General features: G+C 40.4%; 1 pseudogene; it reads left to right on the plus strand.

The window, feature by feature from the left end:
* Positions 1–3171: 3171 nt before the first annotated feature.
* LOC138153343 (elongation factor 1-delta pseudogene) lies at positions 3172–6766 on the plus strand (annotated as a pseudogene).
* Positions 6767–8597: the final 1831 nt, after the last annotated feature.

Here is an 8597-nt window from a genome sequence, read left to right on the forward strand (position 1 = left end):
GCTCATTCCATTCCACATCCAGCATTCAACGCATTATTCTTACCCTGCTCTTCGCCTCGATCTTTACACCCCTTCTCCTCCTCATTCACTCCTTATTTCCCCACAATCTGATTACTGTTTCTACTACTACTACTAAAATAGCTTCCTCCAGGGTCACAAAAGACCTCAGAAAATCTCATCACTGGAAAGGACCTCAGAGGCCATCTGTAACCTGCACAAGAAACTAACCCATACCCACACAGGACTCTCTCCTCTGTAACACAGGCAAGCGATGAAGCATGGGAAAGAGTATCCACCTTGGAACACTGAATTTACAGTCATGGGACTTGAATTTGAATCCTGGCTCTACCATATATGCTCCATGTGACTTTGCTCTAGCCCTCAGTTTCTTCAATTGTAAAATGAGGGCATTAGACTAGGTGTCTTCTATTTGTTTTTTGGAGAGCAATTGGGGTTAAGTGACTTGCCCAAGGTCACATAGCTAGTTTCATGTTAAGTATCTGAGGCCAGATTTGAACTCAGGTCCTCCTGACTCCAGGGCCAGTGCTCTATTCACAATACCACCAAACCACCCCTAGACTAGGTGTCTTCTAATGTCCCCTCAAGCACTAGACCTAAGATCTTATGAATTTCTATGGGCTTTTTGCTGTCCTCATTCCCCTTAACTTCTCTGTGGTGAAATACTTCCCCCTTCTTGTGGCCTGCATCTTTACACTCTTTCTACCTCTCTGATGACTCCTTTTTTCTTATTTCCTCCATCATCTGTCCATATCTTAAGTGTGGGTATTCCCCAAAGTATAAGCTTGCTGTGTCTTCTCTCTCTGTCTCTCTCTCTGTCTCTCTGTCTCTCTCTCTCTGTCTCTCTCTCTCTGTCTCTCTCTCTCTCTGTCTCTCTCTCTCTCTCTGTCTCTCTCTGTCTCTCTCTCTCTGTCTCTCTCTGTCTCTCTCTGTCTCTCTCTCTCTGTCTCTCTCTCTCTCTCTCTCTCTCTCTCTCTCTCTCTCTCTCTCTCTCTCTCTCTCTCTCTCTCTCCCCCCCCTCCCCAGCTCTAGTTCAGTAATTCCAAATACTTGCTGGATATCTTCACCTGCATGTCCTGCCACCACCTCCACCTCAAAATGTCTAAAATTTGTCATCTACATACACACTTATCCCTTTTCACTTCCCCCTAAATTCTCTATTTCTGTAAATTGGCACATCTATTCTTCCAATTCCTCAGATTTGTAAGAGCAGAGCCATCTTTAATTTTTTCCTAGCTTCAAATTCCTAGCTTCATCTCTATCCCTCAATCCAATCATTTTTTAAATCTCAGAAATATCTCTTTCCCCTTCTTTCCATTCCCACTGCAACCAACCTGGTTCAGGTCCACTCCAGTGTCAGACAGTCATGTGTGAGACCATTCTTTCTCATATAGAGCCAAAATCTTCCTCCATGTAACTTTACGCCATTGATCTTAGTTCTACTGTATGAAGCAACACCAAGTAAAACCTCTTCTACATGACATATCTTTGAAATTTTGAAGATAGCCAGTGTGTTCTCTTTTAATCATCCCTTCTCTAAGCCAAACTTGGCATCATTAACCTTAGCCTCTGTTCTCAGCTCATGCATCCAGGGCGGTTAAACTAGGTCACACATGGAATTCTTTGACCCCTGACTCACTATCCCAAGACTCCTTCAAGTGAACTAATCAGTCTCAATGACTAGAGCAGACCTGTTGCTCAGGTGTGTTCCCTGGCATATAACAGGAGAGAAAACAGGAAGAGGACGAGAGTTTGAAACAATTGTTTATTATATAAACTTGTACTCTCATGAACACTATATTCCATGCATATCATACAGTTCATTCTTTTTCACTGAGATGACTAACCTCTTTCCTGTATTCCTCTCCCTGTTTCTGACACACTTTCTTCCTATTCTGTTTCCATTTCAGAGCTACTGTTGTTAAGGTTCAATAAAGACAATTTACAATAACTAAGCACCATCATGTCTAATACCATGGAAAGAATTATCTATCATTCCCCAAATATGTCCCACATCTCTCCCTGGAGCATCCCAGGAGCTCACTTAGAGACACTCCCTTCACTGAACAGCTTAATCTAGTGAAAAAAGACCTGATGTCAGAAGCCCAGGGTTCAAATCCTGACTCCATCACTTACTAGCTGCGTAACTGCAGGCAAGTCCTTAACCTTATAGAGTATCAGTTTACTAATCTATACAACAGGAATATTTATACTATTGACCTCACAGGCTTGCCCACAAGTTTCTGTGGAAAAAGGGTTTTGAAAGACCTCAAAGAATTTTGTCATTAAGAGCTATTATTTTAACCACCAGATGGCACTGACACTCACTGGGGCATACCTAGCTCAGAGGTATCAAGCTCTCTATGGTTACTAGGGAGTGTAAGCTCTTCTGTCCTTCAGCTTTCTCCCTCACTACAGGTCAGTACTACAAGGGCATGTGGATTTGTGGTTCAATTAGAACTTTGCTCTGAGTCCCCTCTCATGGCTAACTTTGAAGTGCTGAATTTTAATGGATGCTATCAGTAACCTTGGCCTAATGGAGTTTGCTTCCCCATGTTAGATGCACATACTAGAATGCTGAATACAGCAGTTTTATTCTTAGTAGAAAATCAATAGGTAAAGAAACTACTTAATAACGAAGAGATAATGCATAATAATAAACAATAAATATTTTCCAGTGGCCACTACTTACCTAAAACCCAAAAGTCCCACCCAGGCACAAGATCAATCTACATTCAGAAGCTCCAGGAATTTTATAATATGAGTCCTCCCTAGAGCAGGCAGCTAGGAGGCACAGTGAATAGAGCACTGGTCCTGAAGTCAGGAGGACCTGAATTCAAATCCAGCCTCAGACACTTAACATTTGCTAGCCATGTGACCTTAGGCAAGTCACTTAACCCCACCCAATTGCCCTGCCCTCCTCCCTCCAAAAAAAAAAATGCAACATTATTCCCAAGGGAATACTTAAATTTTCCTTAGATCACTATGTGCAGACACAGGCACTTTGTAGCTAGGGTCTCAGTTCATTTTCAGCACAGAACTGGGAGATGGGATCCAATGCAAACTAGAAGTCAGGATGATTGGTCCTTTCCCATCTTGGAGATCTGGTTGCCATACAGACCTCTGACTTTGTCTGGCTTCCAGTAATCCGTCATGGAGCAACATAAGCATAATCAGCAGCCAGCCCTGCAAGGAGCCACACCTCCATTCCATGTCAATGCATCTCTGTCCCTCTGATCTTCATCCACCATTCTCTCTGCACTACATCACTTCTTTTCTTTCAGACCCAGTTCAAAGCTTCTTTTACATCTTAATCACTGAGAAGGGGCAGCTGTAGAGTGAAAGCATTACACCACAATCCTTGCAAAAAAAGTTCTTAGGCCTCCATCCCCTTCATCTCTGCACTTTGAAAATATTCTTAGATAGGAAGCATCTACCCATGGTCCTGTTGTTCATCCAGGATGAAGCTGATAATTTTCCTCTCTGGGCTCTTCTAGGCTTTCCAGTCCTGCTTCCGTTTTTCCTGGTCCTGAGAACCAAGGAGTGAACACCACCACATTCCTGTAACAGGATAATTAACCAATGCAACAATGTCTACTCCCACTCCTAGTTTGAAGGAGTCAGTTCTTTTCTTATTCTATGGCACATAACCTCAGCTGGACCCTTGAAACTAATCAATAAAACTTATGTTTTACCTTTACTAATCCCTTACCTGTTCCCCACAAAGCCTGTTGCATACCTCTTCTTCTTTCCTACAAGCACCAAACTCACCCCACAACCCACACTTACAGCAGATTGCCTGGCCTCACATTCCACCAAGAAGGCTGAGGCCAACACCCCCAAATCCTCCATTCCTGCCACCAACACTACCTCCAACTGGCTTTCCCTTCTAATTTCAAAATTAACCTCCATCTTGTCCATATATCACAATGGATCTCTAATCTTAGTGTTGTTACTCCCTTCAGAAACGCATACATATCCTCATCTTAGATAATGGTTCTCCATGTCTGTCCACAAATCCTCTACACAGGATCTACCCAACATGCTGCATGTACTTTAAATATTTCATCAATGCTGATGCAGCACTCAAATTAGCCAGCTATGTCTCTCATTCTTTACATAATATTAATGGCTAACATTTAGAGAATGCTTTAGGGTTTGGAAAACACTTTAAATATACCATGTCACTTGTTCCTCAGAATAACCCTATGTGGTATGTATGTACTGCAAGTATGATTGTCCCCATTTCAGAGATGAGAAAACTGAGACCCAGCATGGCTAAATGATTTGTTTGATGTCAAGCATCCAGAAAGCCTCTTAAAACCTGGTCTAGGCTCTGGTCTAGGACTTCTACTTCAAGTTGTTATTTCTTATCCATACATATGAAACATTTCCTTATTACTACTGTAGCACACCCTCTAGGAACTACCTCCCCAACTTGTACTCACATTCACAGATTGGATTCCCAGAGAATAACTGCTTTAGGGTTCTAGGGTTAATCCTGTGGGTTTGCACATTTAATATTATAGCTCGCAAGCCCCTATCAGTGTGCTTCCCATTAACAATCAGCCAGCAGAAACAATTAGTTTTTAGCAAATGCATAATAAAACAGTAGCAGTAAACATACTTCCCAGAAGTCTAGGTAGCTTTATCCCACAAATAAAGGCAGTGTCCATGGAAAGAGTAGATAACACCTTAAAGTACAAGAGTAGTGAAGCAAAAATGTAGGAAATACATGAGCCCCCAACTCAAAACTCCAGAACTTCCATGATCTCCTGGCAAAGTCTATGCTCTCCTGGCAAAATATTCTCTGTGGTCTAGCTCTCAATTACTAGGCTCACTACCTCTTGATTCCATAGGTGTCTCTCTTCTCTGCTGCTGGAGGTCATGATCTTTGAAGCTGTCCTGTCTCAGGTGATTTGTCTCTTTGTATCCATATTTTGCTGGAGTATATGGCTCTGCTTTCTGCTGACTGCTAGATTTAGAGCCTCTCCACTGATCAAGCAGGATTCAGTGAAACAGCCAATGATGGGATGAGAATCAGTTCAAAGGAAAGAAAAAAATCATCTACTGGATTTTCACTCTACAATCTAGCCTAGAACTTCCCCTAATTCTGCATGGTTTAACTATTTGTTTCCTCAATCAATTAAATTGCTTTCTTCTCTGACACAGAAAGGTGTTCTAACCTCAGAAAGTGATCCATGTTAACAAAAAGATAATACCTAAGTATTTCAGCATGAATGACTATATCCTGTGTCTACATCAACTGAGCTGGAAAAGGGGGAAATGATATCTCTCCTCCTCTTACATCTACAGAGAAATCAAACATTTGTGTATAAATGTGAGTTTAATATGCAAACAAGTACCAGGACATCATAGGTTCAACATGTAGCAATAGATTCCACATTTATTTATTTTGCAAAATTTATAAAATGAAACTAACCATTGGACTTTCAGTCAGGTAACTAGATTTGGAATACCAGTTCTGTCACTTACTAGCTAATATGACTGTGAGCAAGTGACTTCATTCCTCTAGGATTCAGTTTCTTCATCTATAAAATGAGGGATTTGTATTAAATGATCTCTAAAATTCCTCAGGCTCTAAATCTTCCAAACCATTGGAATTTGACATTCAATGTGGTATGCTGACATTCCTTTTTTTCAAAAATTGTTGCCAGGTTTGGAGCAAAATGAATTTAAAATTTTAACCAAAAAAAAAAATGGCACCTAGGTGTCACAGTGGACCTGGAATTAGGAAGACTTGGGTTCAAATCCTGCCTCAAACACTTCTGTGTGACCCTGGGCAAGTTACTTAACCTCTTTCAACCTCAATTTCTTTATCTATAAACTGGGGATAACCACCTGCCTTATAATGTTGTTGTGAGGATAAAATGAGATAATTGTAAAGTGCTCTCTCTGTAAACCTCAGAGTGTTATATTTAGTTAGCATTGTTTCTGTTATTATGGTGATGATCACTAACAAACATTTTGTTGAATGCTTAATTTATATGAGGCATCATGCTTGGTGCTAATGAGTTTAAGGAAGACATTGTTCTTGACTTAAATGATATTATTGGGATAAAGGAAGTAGAGAGGTCAGCACAATGCCTTCCCAACTGAGCTTTCTGATGATTCCAGGTTATTTGACATGGTGTGACATTCCCTGTGTAACTGCCTGCTCCAGTGAGAACCACAATGAGCTACCAGAACTGCCAACGTGGAGAGTGCTTGATGACCTGTAACTCACCACCACCCACCTGCAAACTGGGCTGAAGAAATGATCTCCCTTCTAATGCTCTCTGGCTCCACAGACCTAGTATGTCTCCCCTATACAGAAGGTGGAACTTCAAACCATATCCCTGGTGGCCACACTAGCAGAGGATGAGGAGGAGGATATCAACCTGCTTGGAAGTGATGATGAAGAAAAAGACAAGGAGGTAGCTTCAGGAGGAGTGGATACAGCATTAAACAGAGAAGACCAAAAAGTCAGGGTTCATCATTGCCTTCCATTCCCCTGGATATCAAGTCTTGGGATGATGACACAGGAATGGCAAATTGGAGAAAGTGTATAGATTCTATCCAGCTGGGTGGACTAGTTGAGAGATGCTTTAAGTTGGTGCCTGTGGGATATGCCATTTGAAAGCTGCAGATGCAGTGTGTGACAAAGGATAACAATCTGGAAAAGGAGATCACCAAACTGAAGCTTATTGTGTAGACCATTGATACTGCTGCTTTCAATAATATTTGAGGCCCCTGAATGTATGAAACTGTACTCTAAATAAAAGCTGAGGGTTGTTTGTTTGTTGTTTTTTTTTTTGGAAGCAGGGGCAGGGAATGGAAAAGAAAGCATTAAAAAAATTAAACAATGTAAACAAAGCAAAAAAACTGCACAATATAAGACAACTGCACAATATAAGGAAGCCAAATACCATAGCTATCATGATGTATAAATATAGCTATATTTGCCATAATGACCAATTTTGGCCTCTGAGAAAAGATGAGGGGATGTATCTTCCTCCTTTCTTGAGTGGGAGACTTTGGGAACAGAATGCTATACATGCTGTCAGATGATGATGATGATCTAACATTAACAATGCTTCAAAATTTGCAAAATGCTTTACATGTTATTTCATTTGATTAGTGAGATACCATTTGTCAGTTAGTTTTGCTTAACTATTTTTTCTTCTTTGTTACAATGGAAAGTTCAAAGATTGTAAAGGAAAGGGTGTCTTCAAAAATTACTAATTACAAACTTTGAATCGAGTATTTTTTGTTAATTCTATGATATTCGATGGCCTTCAAAGTATATTTACACTTTTGTCTTTAAAAAACTGATTGTTTTGAGAACTTTGTTGTTCCCCTTTAAAGGAAAACTCTAGAGCTAAATACTAGCAGCCATGGAAATTCAGTTGAGGAGAAGAGAGCAAGATACAAAGACCTTCAGATCAGCCATAGCTTACCATTACTGTTGATCTGGAGTGTTCTATATAGCACAAGTCCTCAGGCCAAGTGGCACCAAGCAGTCTTCTCATCCAAGAGAAAAGGGGAACTGAAAAAAAAAGGGTGTGGCAGCAGTAGGGCTTTGTGGGAAGAGGATAGCTTGGGGCATTTTTCTTTCCCTCAGGGTGCCTACATGAGCAGTTCTCCCATTGACTCCTCGGCTCCAGAACGGAACACCAAAGGGAGTATACCTGCTTCTCTCCCATGTTGATGTGAAGAAAAGAAAAACCCCACAAACCTTGCCCCACCCCCTTTTTGGATTTCAAGCACTTCTAGGATCAAGTCCCCTTAACCCTATTCTAGTTAAGGCTCTGGAAGATACTTTGGGGGTCACCTAGTCAAGGCTGGGAATCACCCTGCTAATTATCTAAAAAAGGTACAATCTTGATTTCTGTGCCTCTTGCTTTTTAATTGAATAGACAAATTAATTTAAATGTAAATTCCAACAGAGGTGGTATCAAGACTACTAGAGGCTATCTCAAGCATTAAGACACCATGAAGTATTAATGGCTTTTTTTTTATGCACGAATGCCTACAACTGGTGAGCAGGAAATCAGGTTGGAAGTAGAGAACCCCATGTATCTTTTATCCAATCTTAAAACAACTTGGCAAGGAAGAGGCTGATAAAAGTAACAAGGCATATTTTAAATAGGTAAATAAATTCTACCACAAGAACTGCTCATTTAGACAATCAAATAAAAACAGGACTTCCACAGATTCTTAAAAGACATGTTTTATATATATATATATATAATAAGCAGTCAGCCTGGGGGAAAAGTCTTGGAATTTGTGTACATTTGTGATTGTTAGATAATGGTGAAGTTTTGTGGCAGTAGGGAAATGGCATTGTTCTTTGACATGGAACAATAGGTTTTTAATAGCAATAGGTAATGGGAAAAAAATTATCTGAATTACTTGGTGAGCTTTGTCTAGCTGGATCAGTGAGGTATACTGGGGGCTAGCTAACTGACAGATCTCTTTTCAGATATTGACATAGCCCAAATCAATTTCTCATGCATTATAAAACAGTCTTCTTTGTTCTTTAAATTTCACATTTTTCCTTTGCGTTGCCACAGTAT

Source organism: Petaurus breviceps, unplaced genomic scaffold (assembly GCF_028583685.1).
Source record: "Petaurus breviceps papuanus isolate PSGF00001 unplaced genomic scaffold, PetGlider_PUasm1.0 151, whole genome shotgun sequence".
Lineage (NCBI taxonomy): Eukaryota > Metazoa > Chordata > Mammalia > Diprotodontia > Petauridae > Petaurus > Petaurus breviceps.